The 13606-nt window shown below is 37.1% G+C and overlaps 1 protein-coding gene across 9 annotated transcripts in view; it reads left to right on the top strand.

Moving 5' to 3' along the window:
- The window catches only part of LOC134225541 (MOB kinase activator-like 2), a 539900-nt gene that overhangs the window by 201809 nt on the left and 324485 nt on the right, over window positions 1-13606 (top strand). The window lies entirely within an intron of this gene.

Here is a 13606-nt window from a genome sequence, read left to right as displayed (position 1 = left end):
AAAATGAAGTTTTAAGAGGCATTTGGCAAACATAGAAAGGTTTTTTTTTTTTTTACACATCTACAGACGATTTTCCTCAAAAAATTTAGAAATGTGAAAAAACGTTGGAAATCATGGCTTAAGAGCGGGCAAATATGTAAAAAACACTTTAATAAAGAATTAAAAAAAAGGCAAATACCTTCCTGAAACGTTTGGTAAGATTTATTCCAAAATTGTGTAGAATAATTCGTCAGTGTCTTAGGCAGGTTGACCTTCACAGTTCTCTTCCTTTTGACTTAGAATTACTTAACCTTGAAACTTCCTATAGAATGTTATTGATAAAGTTTTTCTTGACGTCTTGAAGTAGCTTCTATTTGCTTTATTTTTGTAAAAAAGTATAAGAATCAGAAACATTTTTTTTTTCTGGACATTTATCAAAGCTTTTCTTGAAACCCCAAAAGTTTTCCTCATCAACTTGTGCAAGTGTTTCTGTGGATAAGTACTATAGATTTATTTCTTGAATGGTTAATCTGTCCTTGAAAATGTAGAACATGCTATTCTTTGGAGGACTCAGAATTTTACTTTCATTCGAGGTTTATTTTAAGAAGTTCGGTAAAGCTTGGGAGGGTTTTCTCTCCCATAAGCTTTAGATTTTTTTTTCAATAGTTGGATAGGAGTTTTCTCAATTTTTTAGCAGACTCGTCTGTAATATGTTTTCACTACAAAGTTTCGTATGTTTCATTTTTAGATGCTCACAATTTAAGATAGAAAAATTCTTTAAAATGTTAAAAAGATAGTGCTTCTAAAGATTTTTTATGCTTTTCCTCAAAAAGTTGTTGAAGTAGAACTTGCTTTAGAGGATTCTGAATGCTTCCGGTAGATATTCGTGTGAATTTGGAAAATTGTCCTACTACAAGTTAGGAAAGGATTTTCGAAATGCTTGAGCAGATTCTTCTGGAAAATCTGAAAGTCCTTCGTCAAAAGTGTCAGATGTTTATTTTTGCCCTTGTCGAAGAACAAGGTTTTTAATATGCGCAAAATATTATCGACAAAAGATTATCTAAAAATGTTGTAAAAGGTGTCGTCAGAAGTTAAAGTAATGAAAAACAAACAATTAAAGTAATGAAGGCCTTCAATAAATCGCAAACTCCTATAAAAGATTTTGAAGTCTTTCGACAAAAATAATGAATTGCTTGGTCATACCCCTTTGTAAAATTTGTAGTTTTTCGTCACCAGAATTTCAGATGATTCTGGAGCAGAAGGGTCATTTGACCGAAAGTCATTCAGCCGAAATCCATTTTGCTCCTTTTTCTGCTTTTTCCTATTCTTTTACTTCTTTTATGGCTCTACATTCTCTACTTTTCAACTTAGTATACCATCTTAGTAATTGAGCTTTCTATCTCAGTAATTATTATTTTGGGATTAGGGGCTTTTCAGTCTCACAAAAATCGAAACGAAACGTTGGTTTAGTTTCCTACATTTCGGCCCTTGGTCTTGGTCTTCCCTGTGGTCTCAAATCCCTGAGGAAGGCCAAGACCAAGGGCCGAAACGTGTGAAACTAAACCAACGTGTCGTTTCGATTTCGATTTCGATGAGACTGAGAAGCTGCTAATCCCAAATTTATTTCGATGATACAGTCGTTTTTCAGGTTACAAATCGGTAATTATCTTAATAACTGAACTTGCAATCTCCGGACTGGTAGTCCTATGCCTTTTTTCGCAAAGCAAACTGGAGACCCCGCAGTGGACGTTATTAGAACGCTTATTAGGTTGAAAAGGTTTTAACCAAAAGGGATATACGACCAAATATGTCGTTCGGCCGAATCTAACAGAGAGTTTGGCCAAAAATGCCGTTTGGTTGAAATGGTCGTTTGACAGAAAGGTCGTTTGGTCGAAAATTTCGTTTGGTCCAAATGATCAGTAGGCTAGGTATTGGCCAAAGTGGTTGTTGGCGACATTCGAACTATTGCGGTACCTTCGAGGAAAAGGTGAATGCTGAGTCGTGAGAAATTGGAATATGCGTGACCAGTCTACAGCTGTAGGAGAGGTTGTTGATAATATGCGATGTAAACAAAAGCAGATAGGTGGAGCGACGTAGCAGTAAATGAGTCATATACTGCCGCTAACCGCAAGTCGAGCCCATCTGTATGTGGACGCCATATACAGATGTGCTCGACTTGCGGTTAGCGGCGGTAAAGAGATCGATCAATTGAATTGTAATCGAGCCTAGTTTGATTATAATGATAAGTGGACTAAAAAAATAGTAACTGTGGTGGCTAGAATTCGGGATTGTTGTATTGGGGCGAACTACTAGTGAAATATATTCTAGTTTAAGTACGCCACAAAGCAATCTAGTGAGCTCCTTTCAATTCTGAACAGTGGTTGTTTGGCGGAAAAAATCATTCGGCCGAATGGGTCATACATTCGAAAATGTCTCGTTGAACGGCAAATGTCGTTTGCTGAACTGGTAGTATGGCTGAAAATGTCGTTTAGCCAAACAATAATTAATGTGGGAACTGTGACAATTAATCTACTTCTGATTTCTCACTTCCTACTTACTCACTGCAAAAAGTGAGAGGTGCGATACGTCTCACACTTCATTTCTCACTTCTCGCAGTGAAAAGTGTGACTTCTCACCTCTCATATTCCATTTCTCATTCCTAACTTATTTTTATCTCATTCTCACTGCGAGAAGTGAGAAATTAGAAGCAGAGTTAGAAGTCAGAAGTGTGTTGTGACATTTCTTACTTGTTATTTCTCATTCCTCATTTCTTATTTCGCATAGTGAGGAGTAAACATTGCTAAATGAGAATAATGCAGTAAAAAGTGGGATGTCTTTTATCTCACTTCACATATCGATGTTTTAATAATTGAATAGTGAAAAGTGAAACGTTTAACTTATCACTACTCACTCATCAATTCTCACTTTGCACTTTTCACTTTCACAGTGAGAAATGGGAAATCATAAACGAGGAGTGAGAATTAAAAAGGGGGATGATCATTTCATATCTCAGTCAGAAGTGACAAATGAGGCATAAGAAGAAAGAAGTATAACAACTAACATCTCATTTCTTACTTCTTATTTGAAACTTCTTGTTTCTCACTCCTCATTTCTCATTCTGCACTCATTTCTCACTCTACACTTCTTATTTCTCACTTCTAAGTTCCCATTTTTCACTTTCTGCAAAACGACCGTCTCAGCCAATCGGCGTTTTCGACCAAATGATCTATTCGGTAAACGGCATTTTCGGCCAAACGACAATTCTAGACCTATGTCCATTTCGGCCAGATTACTTTCGTTTAGATGGGCTTCGAAGAAACAACTTTTGGCCGAATGGCTTCATGCTAAACGGACCTTCTCCGATTCTGAATTCTTTAGGCGGGAAGAAATTTTAAAGCTTTTTAAAAAGTTATGGTGGATAAACATTCCTTAGGAAGATGTTCTCCCTAAGAATTTTCATGTTTTTGCCTTTCTCGTATACAAAGTATACGTATAGGTTATATTTTTTATTCTTAACTTCCTTCAGATAATTCGGAATGCCTCGGTGAGCAATTGTGTAAGAATTTGAAAAAATAAAATTGTCAAACGACTCACATGGCACTTTTCACTTCTCAATCATCATTAATCACACCAAACTTTTCACATTCGCTATTTTTCGTTCAGATGACATTTTCGGTGAAATTGCCCTTTTGTTGCCAAACAACCATTTCGGTCAAACGGCCTTTTCGGCCATACGATTTTTTCCGCTAAATGACCTGTTTGAACGAATAACTTTTTCGCCCAAACAGCCAGTTCAGAAATACGACATTTTTGGTCAGACGGCTTTTTTTACGTATGTCCATTTCGGCCAAATGACTTTCGACCAGATGCGCTTCAGTCAGACAACTTTCGAGCAAATTACTTCATGCTGAACGACCCTTCCCCGATTCTAAATGCTTCAGGCGGTTAGGAATTTGGGAAACTTTTTGAAAGTAAGAAAAAGCTTTCTCATTCGCTTGAGTAGACGAAATCTCTGATGTTTCTTTTTTAGATGCTCAAAATCTTACCTAGGGAAACTTATCTGAGAATGGTGGAACAACATTCTTCAGGAAATCGGAAAAATTTACATGTATTTTTATTAATCAAAGAAGTCAAAAAATGTTTTATGCTCTTTTTAGTTGAAAGTACTGAACTCGTCTTAGACGGTTAAAGAAGTCACTTCCGTCAGATAATTCGGAATGCATCGGTTAGCAATTGTGTAAGAATTAAAATTGTCAAACGACTCACATCTCACATTTTACTTTTTATTTTATAGTTTTCACTTCTCAATCAACATTAATCACTCCAAACTTTTCACATTCGCTATTGTTCGTCCAGATGACATTTTCGGTGAAATGGCCTTTTCTGCCAAACGACCATTTCGATTAAATGACGTTTTCGGCCATGCGATTTTTTTTCCGTTAAATGACCTGTTTGACCGAATGACTTTATCGACCAAACAGCCAGTTCGGAAAAACGACATTTTCGGTCAAACGGATTTTTTTTTTTGACATAGGGGAACTGCTCCGTTTTCCATCTCACTGAACTTATATTCAATCTCATCGCGAAACAAAGAAATACGGCACCCATTTCGTCGCTTCTTTTTTCTAACATGCGTGCTCACTGCTGAAAAATCACAAAAATAAGACACTTTTTTGGTCAAACAACCCTCGAGCGAATGATTTCATCCTAAACGGCCCTTCCCCGGTCGGATAGTAATTTGGGAAACATTTTTAAAGTAAGGAAAAGCTTTCTCATTCGCTTGAGTAGACGAGATTTCGGATGTTTCTTTTTAAATGCTCAAAATCTTAAATGCTGAAAATGGTGGAACAACATTCTTCTGGAATTTTTATGCTTTTTTAAACAAAAGATCAAAGAAGTCATTTCTTGCAGATAATTCGGAATGCCTCGGTGAGCTTTTTTTTTTCAACTTCATTTTAGTGATTTTTTATTTTGAGTATAAGTTTATCACTTCCGGTGAATAAAATTTCAAAATAATTTTCTTATCAAAATGTTATTGTCAAAGCGGGTCACATGCCACTTTTCACTTCTTAATTTGTAGTTCTGATTTCTCAATCATTGTTCATCCAGATGACATTTTCGGTGAAATGTCCCTTGCAGCCAGAAGGGACTCAAAAGACTGTTTTGGACATTTGTTCTTTTCGACCAAATGACTTTCGACGAGGTGGGCTTCGGCCAAACAACTTTTTTAGCGAATGACTTCATGCTGAACGGCCCCTCCCCGGTTCCAAATGCTTCTGGCGAATAGGAATTTTGGAAAACTTTATACAATTTAGATAAAGCTTTCTCATTCGTTTAAGTAGGCTCAAAATCTTTCTAAAGAAAACTTATCTGAAATGGTGGAACCACTTTCCTCAGTAATACTAAGAAAACCGTTTCCTCGGAAACTCAGAAAGATTAAATTTTTAACCTCAAATTGTCGAAGAATTTCTACTCGAAGCATCCCTATGACCCCGAATCCTTCGGACTGGTAGAAATTTGGCAAACAATTTGAAATCGTCCTGAAAAGTAAGAAAGCGGTTTCGCTATTGCATGAATACACGATTCTACTTTTTCTGACCATTCGGAATCCCTTGTCTAATAATTAAGTAAGAATGTGAAAAAGTAAGTCCTGAAAGCTAGGAAAGATTTTTTCTCAATTGTCCTCAAAAAGCCGTCTGTTATGGGAAATTTTGAATCTTTTTGTTAATAATTTCTGGATGTTTTTTCAGATGCTTCAAGCCTTACCTCAAAAAGTTGAAAAAAAAACCCTCTCTCTTTTAGGTTCTCTTTTAGATTTTTGATTGTTTTTAAAAACAATCGAAGCATCATCTGTTATTTGGAATGTTTCGAGTAGAAATTTGGTATGAATTTAGAACATTTGCATCAACTGTTCGAGAAACATTTTTGGATAATTTTGATGTTTTTTTGATTTTCTATTTTTTTTTTAAATATTGTACAAGGCTGTCTCAGGATCCCAGAAAGATGTCTTTCCTATCTCTTTGAATTTTGAAGTTTTTTTATCAGAAAGTCAAAAAGTCACTTTCCTTGGATGATTTGGAATACCTCGGTTAGAAATTTGGTAAAAAAATTGCAGAAAAATCCTAAAAATTAGAAATGATTTTCCTAACAATCTTTATTGCTTGAGCAGTTCCTTTTGTAATAAATATTTCCATTTTTTTCTTTAAAAAATTCAGATGTTTTTGATACTGAAAACTTTACTTAGGGGAACCTGTCTAACAATGTAGAAAAATATTTTTAATCAGAAGCTCAGTGTTGCGACGGAATTTTCCTGGCTCGAATGAAACAGTTTTGACAGCAGTGTGCTCCATTACACACAGCTTCCAAGATTAAATTTATTATCCAATAATAAATATTTAACTTATGATATTTATTAACTAGCTTCAATCAATTTCTCGAGGTACAGGCCCCATCGTCACTCTAAACCATTCTAATCGAATTGAGCATGAGCATGAGCTTGATGACCGTGCATTTCGTAGTTGCTACTCCGTGATCGACCAGAACAATCTCAATTGCACAGAGAACCAATGGATGGAAGCATGGGATTTGCTCTCAGACCGCATCGTGCTTTCGTGCTGTGCGGTTCTTTCTCTCTTTGCGGAAGGAAGTTTTTAATACTACCCGAAGCTATTTTAATTTCAACAGTGCTTCTCAGCGCTATTTGTACCCACTGATCCCGTTACGATCTTTGCAAGGACCCGTGCCTTCGTTTTACGTTGGACCCGTTTGCGGAAGTAAAATTCCGACAAGCGGTGGTAATCCTGCAGGGACACGGTTCTGGGAAAAAACCTCTTAGAAGGTCACGTCTCCACGCTCAGCAATGAGTATTAATAAAAACAAGAGGAAGGGGGAGTCTTTGAATTCTCCACTTCCTTCTAAGAAACAAGGTTTCAAGACCGTCCTGCCAAAGCGCGGAAAAAATAGAAGGAAGCTGGAGAATTCAGATATTCCTTCAAACTCTAATGTCGGAAATAATTTTTCTCCTATCGAACTGAGCAATCAGTTCGATTTGATTAATGATGAAATTGAGCAAATCGAATATACCTCTAGCCCAGGTGATTCGATTCATGCGAAAAAGCAAAGGATTCCGCCAATTGTGGTATCTGTTGCCGAGTTTTCTGGCTTCCGGAATGAGATTTTGAGTAACCTTCAGGGATCAAGGTTTCATTTCAGATTGCTAGGAAGGGTGACTGCCGCGTTTTGCCGGGATCCTTTGACGATCGCAAACGTCTTCTTCAGTATTTAACTGAGAAGCGCCATAAATTCTTCACATACGACGACAAAACTGAGCGATTGTTCAAAGTCGTCTTGAAGGTCTCCCCAGTGATGACAAATCACTGGATGAGATTAAAATTGAAATTTCTCAATTACTTGGATTTTCACCAGTCCAAGTAATTAAGATGAAAAAGAAATCCCATTCTGGTACTTCCCAGAGGGCATTTCTCAAGAATTTTATTTAGTTCATTTTAACAAAAGTGAACTAAATAATATAAAAGTTTGGAAAAGGCCTGTATTATGTCCCATGTCCGTGTTACATGGGAACATTTCCGCAGGCCTGGGAAATTTCCATGACCCCACCCAGTGCCGTAAGTGCCAAAAGTGGGGTCATGGAACCAAACATTGTCACATGGATGCTAAATGCATGATTTGTGGTGGAACCTCTCACGCCAAGGACGCATGTCCTGTGAGAGAAGATTCCAATAAATTTAAATGTGCAAATTGTGGGGGCAATCATAAATCCAATTTCTGGGAATGCCCTTCACGCAAAAAAGTTTTGAATTCCCGTGCAAAATTGATGACGGGAAATTCCAATCGGATCCCAGATTCGACGGGTAGAAATTTTTCAAACGCTCAAATTTCGAAACCGGTTACCGGTCGAGCAATTCATACCCACCACAATTCACAAACAAATTTTGCCGCTCGTCAACGGGTAGCAAGCACTTCAGTAAATTCCAATTTTTCCAATAGGTAGGTACCTACGTATGCAAACATCGCTGCTGGTAGACAAAATTTCTCTTCTCAAAATGAGGTTTATACCCATGTCCCAACGGAAAATAACGGTCATGTTGCCGATTCAGGTAGCATGCCTGCTTCCGATTTTGATTTTTTAACTGAACAATTGCATCACATGATTGATGCAATGTTCAAAGCAAATACCATTCCTGAAGCTGTTCAGGTTGGTATAAAGTACACACAAAAAATTGTTATCGGACTCCGTTTCAATGGATCCAAATAATTGTGTGAAAGTTCTAAATTGGAATGCCCGCTCTCTAAAGGGTAAGGAAGATGAATTATTCAACTTCCTTTCAGTTCATAATGTGCATATTGCCATTATAACTGAAACGTATTTAAAACCAGGACTCTCCATTAAAAGAGATCCAAACTATTTTATCTACAGAAATGATCGTCTTGACAGCGCCTGTGGTGGGGTCGCCATTGTCATTAATAGACGTATCAAACATAAATTATTTTCTTCGTTTGAAACCAAAGTTTTTGAAACCTTGGGAGTTTCTGTTGAAACAAATTTTGGGCAATTTTCCTTCATTGCAGCCTACTTGCCTTTTCAATGCAATGGGCAGCAAAAGAATTTTTTGAAAGCTGATCTTCAAATTCTGACTCGCAACAAATCAAAGTTCTTCGTAATTGGTGACTTCAATGCCAAACACCGTTCATGGAATAATGCTCAAAGCAATTCCAATGGTAAAATTTTATTTGAAGATTGTTCTGCGGGATATTATACTATTCAATATCCCAATGGACCAACTTGTTTTTCTTCCAGTCGAAATCCTTCTACAATTGATTTAGTTTTAACGGATTCAAGTCAGCTGTGTGGCCAATTGGTAACTCATGCTGACTTTGACTCTGATCATCTTCCTGTGACATTTGAAATCTCACAAGAAGCCATTTATAATCCAATCAGCTCTACTTTTAATTATCATAGAGCTGATTGGGATTTCTCAAAACGTATATCGATAGGAATTTTGATGTTGATATTCCTCTCGATACCAAAAGTGATATTGATAATGCTCTCGTATCTTTGACAAATTTAATTGTCGAAGCCAGAGGCATTGCAATTCCTAAATGTGAAATTAAATTCAACTCCATTATTATTGACGACGATCTTCAGCTACTGATCCGTCTTAAAAATGTGAGAAGAAGGCAATACCAAAGAACTCGCGATCCCGCGTTGAAAGTTATTTGGCGAGATTTGCAAAATGAAATTAAAAAACGTTTCGCTATTCTGAGAAATACCAACTTTGAGAATAATGTCTCGAAGTTGGATCCCAGTTCGAAACCCTTTTGGAAGTTAACAATCCGCAAAAGCCAATTCCAGCGCTTAAAGAGGGAAATAAAATTTTATTAACAAATGGCGAAAAGGCTCAAAACTTGCTCAGCAGTTCGAGAGTGCCCATAATTTTAGTCTAGGTCTCACTAGTCCAATTGAGGATCAGGTTACACGGAGCTTCGAAGACATTCTCAATCAAGAGAACCAACTTCGTTGGGAACCAATTTGGATGAAGTGAGATCTATTACTAGAAAATTTAAAAATATGAAAGCCCCGGGTGATGATGGTATTTTCTACATACTTATCAAAAAACTTCCTGAGAGCTCTTTATCCTTTTTGGTTAATTTATTTAACAAATGTTTTCAATTGGCATACATTCCAGATAAATGGAAAAACGCCAAAGTTGTTCCAATTTTGAAGCCGGACAAAAATCCAGCTGATGCTTCTAGTTATCGCCCAATCAGTTTGCTTTCTTCAATAAGCAAACTGTTTGAAAAGATTATTTTAAATAGAATGATGGTTCATATTAATGACAATTCTATTTTTGCTGATGAACAATTTGGTTTTCGCCATGGGCATTCAACCACCCATCAGTTATTAAGAGTAACGAATTTAATTCGGCTCAACAAATCTGAAGGATATTCGACTGGAGTTGCTCTTCTTGATATAGAGAAAGCATTTGACAGTGTTTGGCATGAAGGTTTGATTGTAAAATTGATGAATTTTAATTTTCCTCTGTACATCATTAAACTGATCCAAAATTATTTATCAGATCGCTCACTGCAGGTAAACTATCAGAATACTAAATCTGATAGATTACCTGTAAGGGCTGGTGTCCCCAAGGCAGCATACTGGGGCCCATATTGTATAACATTTTTACTTCTGACTTACCTGATTTACCACCAGGGTGTCAAAATCTTTGTTTGCAGATGACACGGGCCTTTCAGCCAAAGGGCGAAGCCTTCGTGTCATTTGTAGTAGATTGCAAAAAGTTTGGATATTTTCTCCACTTACTTGCAAAATGGAAAATTTCCTGAATGCTTCCAAAACTCAGCTTATAATTTTCCCACATAAGCCGAGAGCTTCATATTTGAAACCTTCTAGCAGACATATTGTCACTATGAATGGGGTTCAATTAATTGGTCTAGCGAAGCTAAATATTTAGGACTTCTGCTAGATCAAAATTAACTTTAAAAATCACATTGAAGGCCTTCAAGCCAAATGTAACAAATATATTAAGTATCTATATCCACTTATAAACAGAAAATCAAAACTTTGTCTTAAGAACAAACTTTTGATTTACAAACAAATCTTTAGACCTGCCATGTTGTATGCTGTGCCAATATGGACTAGTTGCTGCAATACCAGAAAGAAGGCACTCCAGAGGATTCAAAATAAAATTTTGAAAATGATTCTGAAGTTGCCTCCGTGGTATAGTACCAATGAACTTCATAGAATTTCTAATATTGAGACATTGCAACAAATGTCCAACAAAATAATTTCCAATTTTAGACAAAAATCGTTGCAATCTTCTATTGCAACGATTAACTCCTTGTACCCTTAGTATAAAATAGGTTAAGTTTAGTTTAAGTTGAAAACATTGTAATTCCTACATGGTTCAATTCAACCAGAGGAAAAATTCTAACTGCCAGAGGCAACTGAAATGTATTAATAATAACAAAAAAGTAACATAGCAAATAAGGATGATAGTGTTAAGAAAACACGGAACACCTAGTCTAAGAGATGAATGCATGTATTAGATAATTAGCAAATAAAATTAGTTAAAAAAAAAAAAATGGGATTTGCCCTCCAACCTCAATGTGCACAGTCCGAGAGCTCTAGTATTTTGGAAGGTCGATAACGGCGCTGGCCACGTCCTCACGGTAATCGGGGATGGGAAGGAATTGATGATGCAGTCACTCGCCCACTGCAAGCCGAGAACACCTCTGCACTCGCCACGAGTTGCTGCGGAATTTTATTGGAATTTGGGGGTTAGGTTTTTATGGCAGAGGTTCGTCTTGGTTAACGGGTTGCCAATGTGACAGTAATGAAGGGGTGGGTGTATTATTCTATCTAGTTGGAAGTCGAAACCAACTTTTTCGCTCATTTCAAATTCTAACAGTTACCTGCTAGAACTAATCAAGTTGTAGTTATAGGAATAGAAGATAGAAACAGAATGAAAATCCATTTCCAGTTCTAGCGATTGCTAGAACATGAGTAATATATGAAAAGATACAAAGTAGGAGAATGGAACGGGCCTGGGATTGAACCCACGACCTTCTGCGTATGAGGCAGAAGCGGTAGCCATATGACCACCAAGCCCGTTATAAAAACCATTCTAATCAAATTGAATAGCATCAGTATGGAAGCATTTTCATACATCATCCAGTGTGGCCAGTTTCACAAAACTTATCAAACTTCACTCAACACTCTCACAAATGTTTTGCTTACTATATTCAACTTTTATTGCTTTCCTTCGTTCAGCAATTCTGCATCAATTTTCTTATCAGCAGTCTTGTAATACTCATCCAATTCCTTTAATTTTCACTCGTAATCCAAATGGTTTCTCTTCTGATTTCGGAACTGTTGAGTCCGCCATGCTTTGTTTTGCTTCTCTAGCAGCTCGAGCTTTCTTCTTAGCTCGTCCATGGCGACTCCGTTCAACATGAGAGTTAGTTTCTTGTAAGATTGTTGCGGCAGAATGTTCCTGGCTTGAATGAAACAGTTTTGACAGCTGTGTGCACCATTACACACAGCTTCCAAGATGGAATTTATTATCCAACACTAATTATTTAACTTATGACATTTTTTAATTAACTTACAAACTAGCTTCAATCAATTTCACGAGCTACAGGCTCCATCGCCACTCCAAACTATTCTAATCAAATTTAATGCCATCAGTATGGAAGCATTTTCATACATCATCCAGTGTTGCCAGTTTCACAAAACATATCAAAATTCACTCAACACTCAGAAAGATGTTTCTGTCGTGGAATTTTGATGTTTCTTCTCAAAGTGTAGAAGAAACCACTGTCTAAAGTTGATTCGAAAGAATTCGCGTAGAAAGTTGGTAAGAATTTCATTTTTTTGCCTTTCTCATACAACGAAGTTGTACCGAAAGGCTAACATTTCACTCCGAAAACGAACTTTTTCTTGAAGCCTCTGAGACCCATAGTGTTATATACCAATCGACTCAGTTCGACAAACTGCGCACATGTCTGTCTGTCCGTGTGTATGTATGTGTGTATGTGTGTGTGTATGTGTGTGCACAAAAGCTAGAAAAAACGTTAGACAACTTTTCGTATAGTAATCCTTAACCGATTTTCTCGCAACAAGTTTCTTTCGATAGTGCACAAAGCCTCGTTGATCACTATTGAATTTGACAACGATCGATCATTGCGTTTAAAAGTTGTGAAGAAAATGGTACATCGAACCATATAAGCCCCATATAAGGTTGGTGTCTTTACTAAATGCGAGGAAGGCACCACCAACGCTAGGTGGATTAATCTGGTTTTTTTTAAATGTTACCAAGAAGACCTACCGAGACCTACCAAGAAGTTAAAATAGTATCCTCTTAGAATTTTGTGATGTTTTGCCTTTCTCGTATACTAAGTATACGTAAAGGCTATATGTTCACTCCAAAAACAAACTTTTTATAGAAGGCTCGGAGACCCATAGTGTTATATACCAATCGACTCAGCTCGACGAATTGAGGTGATGTCTGTGTGTGTGTGTGTGTGTGTGTGTGTGTGTGTGTGTGTGTGTGTGTGTGTGTGTGTGTGTGTGTGTGTGTGTGTGTGTGTGTGTGTGTGTATGTGCACCAAAAGAGCAAAAGTTTAGCTCACTTTTTTTGCACTTACCCTCAACCAATTTACTCGCAACAGGTTGCATTCGACGCATTATACTGCTCCATTGTTTCCTATTGAAAATTGGCCGGATCGGACTATGGGCTTGGAAGTTATGGCCAAAATACTTTTCCTCATAAAAAAGCGCGTAAAAAAGTCTAGCTCACTTTTAATGCACTTACCCTAAACGGATTCCCTCACAACAGGCTGCATTCGACGCAGTATACTGCCCCATTGTTTCCTATTGAAAATTGGACGGATCGGACAATAGGCTTGGTAGTTATGGCCAAAATACTATTTTTTACTATTTTTTGATTTTACCAAACTGCTGAGGTCCTTCGAGATTTGTTGAGACAAAGCCGTTTGCCATATTGACCTTAGCGGTTTTATTGGAACAATTCTCAGAGAAACTCTGCTTAAACATGTGGTTGGTTTCTTACACAAACAAATATTTTCC

This window comes from Armigeres subalbatus, chromosome 3, assembly GCF_024139115.2.
Source record: "Armigeres subalbatus isolate Guangzhou_Male chromosome 3, GZ_Asu_2, whole genome shotgun sequence".
In the NCBI taxonomy this organism is placed as follows: Eukaryota; Metazoa; Arthropoda; class Insecta; order Diptera; family Culicidae; genus Armigeres; species Armigeres subalbatus.
This window is presented reverse-complemented; position numbering and strand designations above follow the sequence as displayed.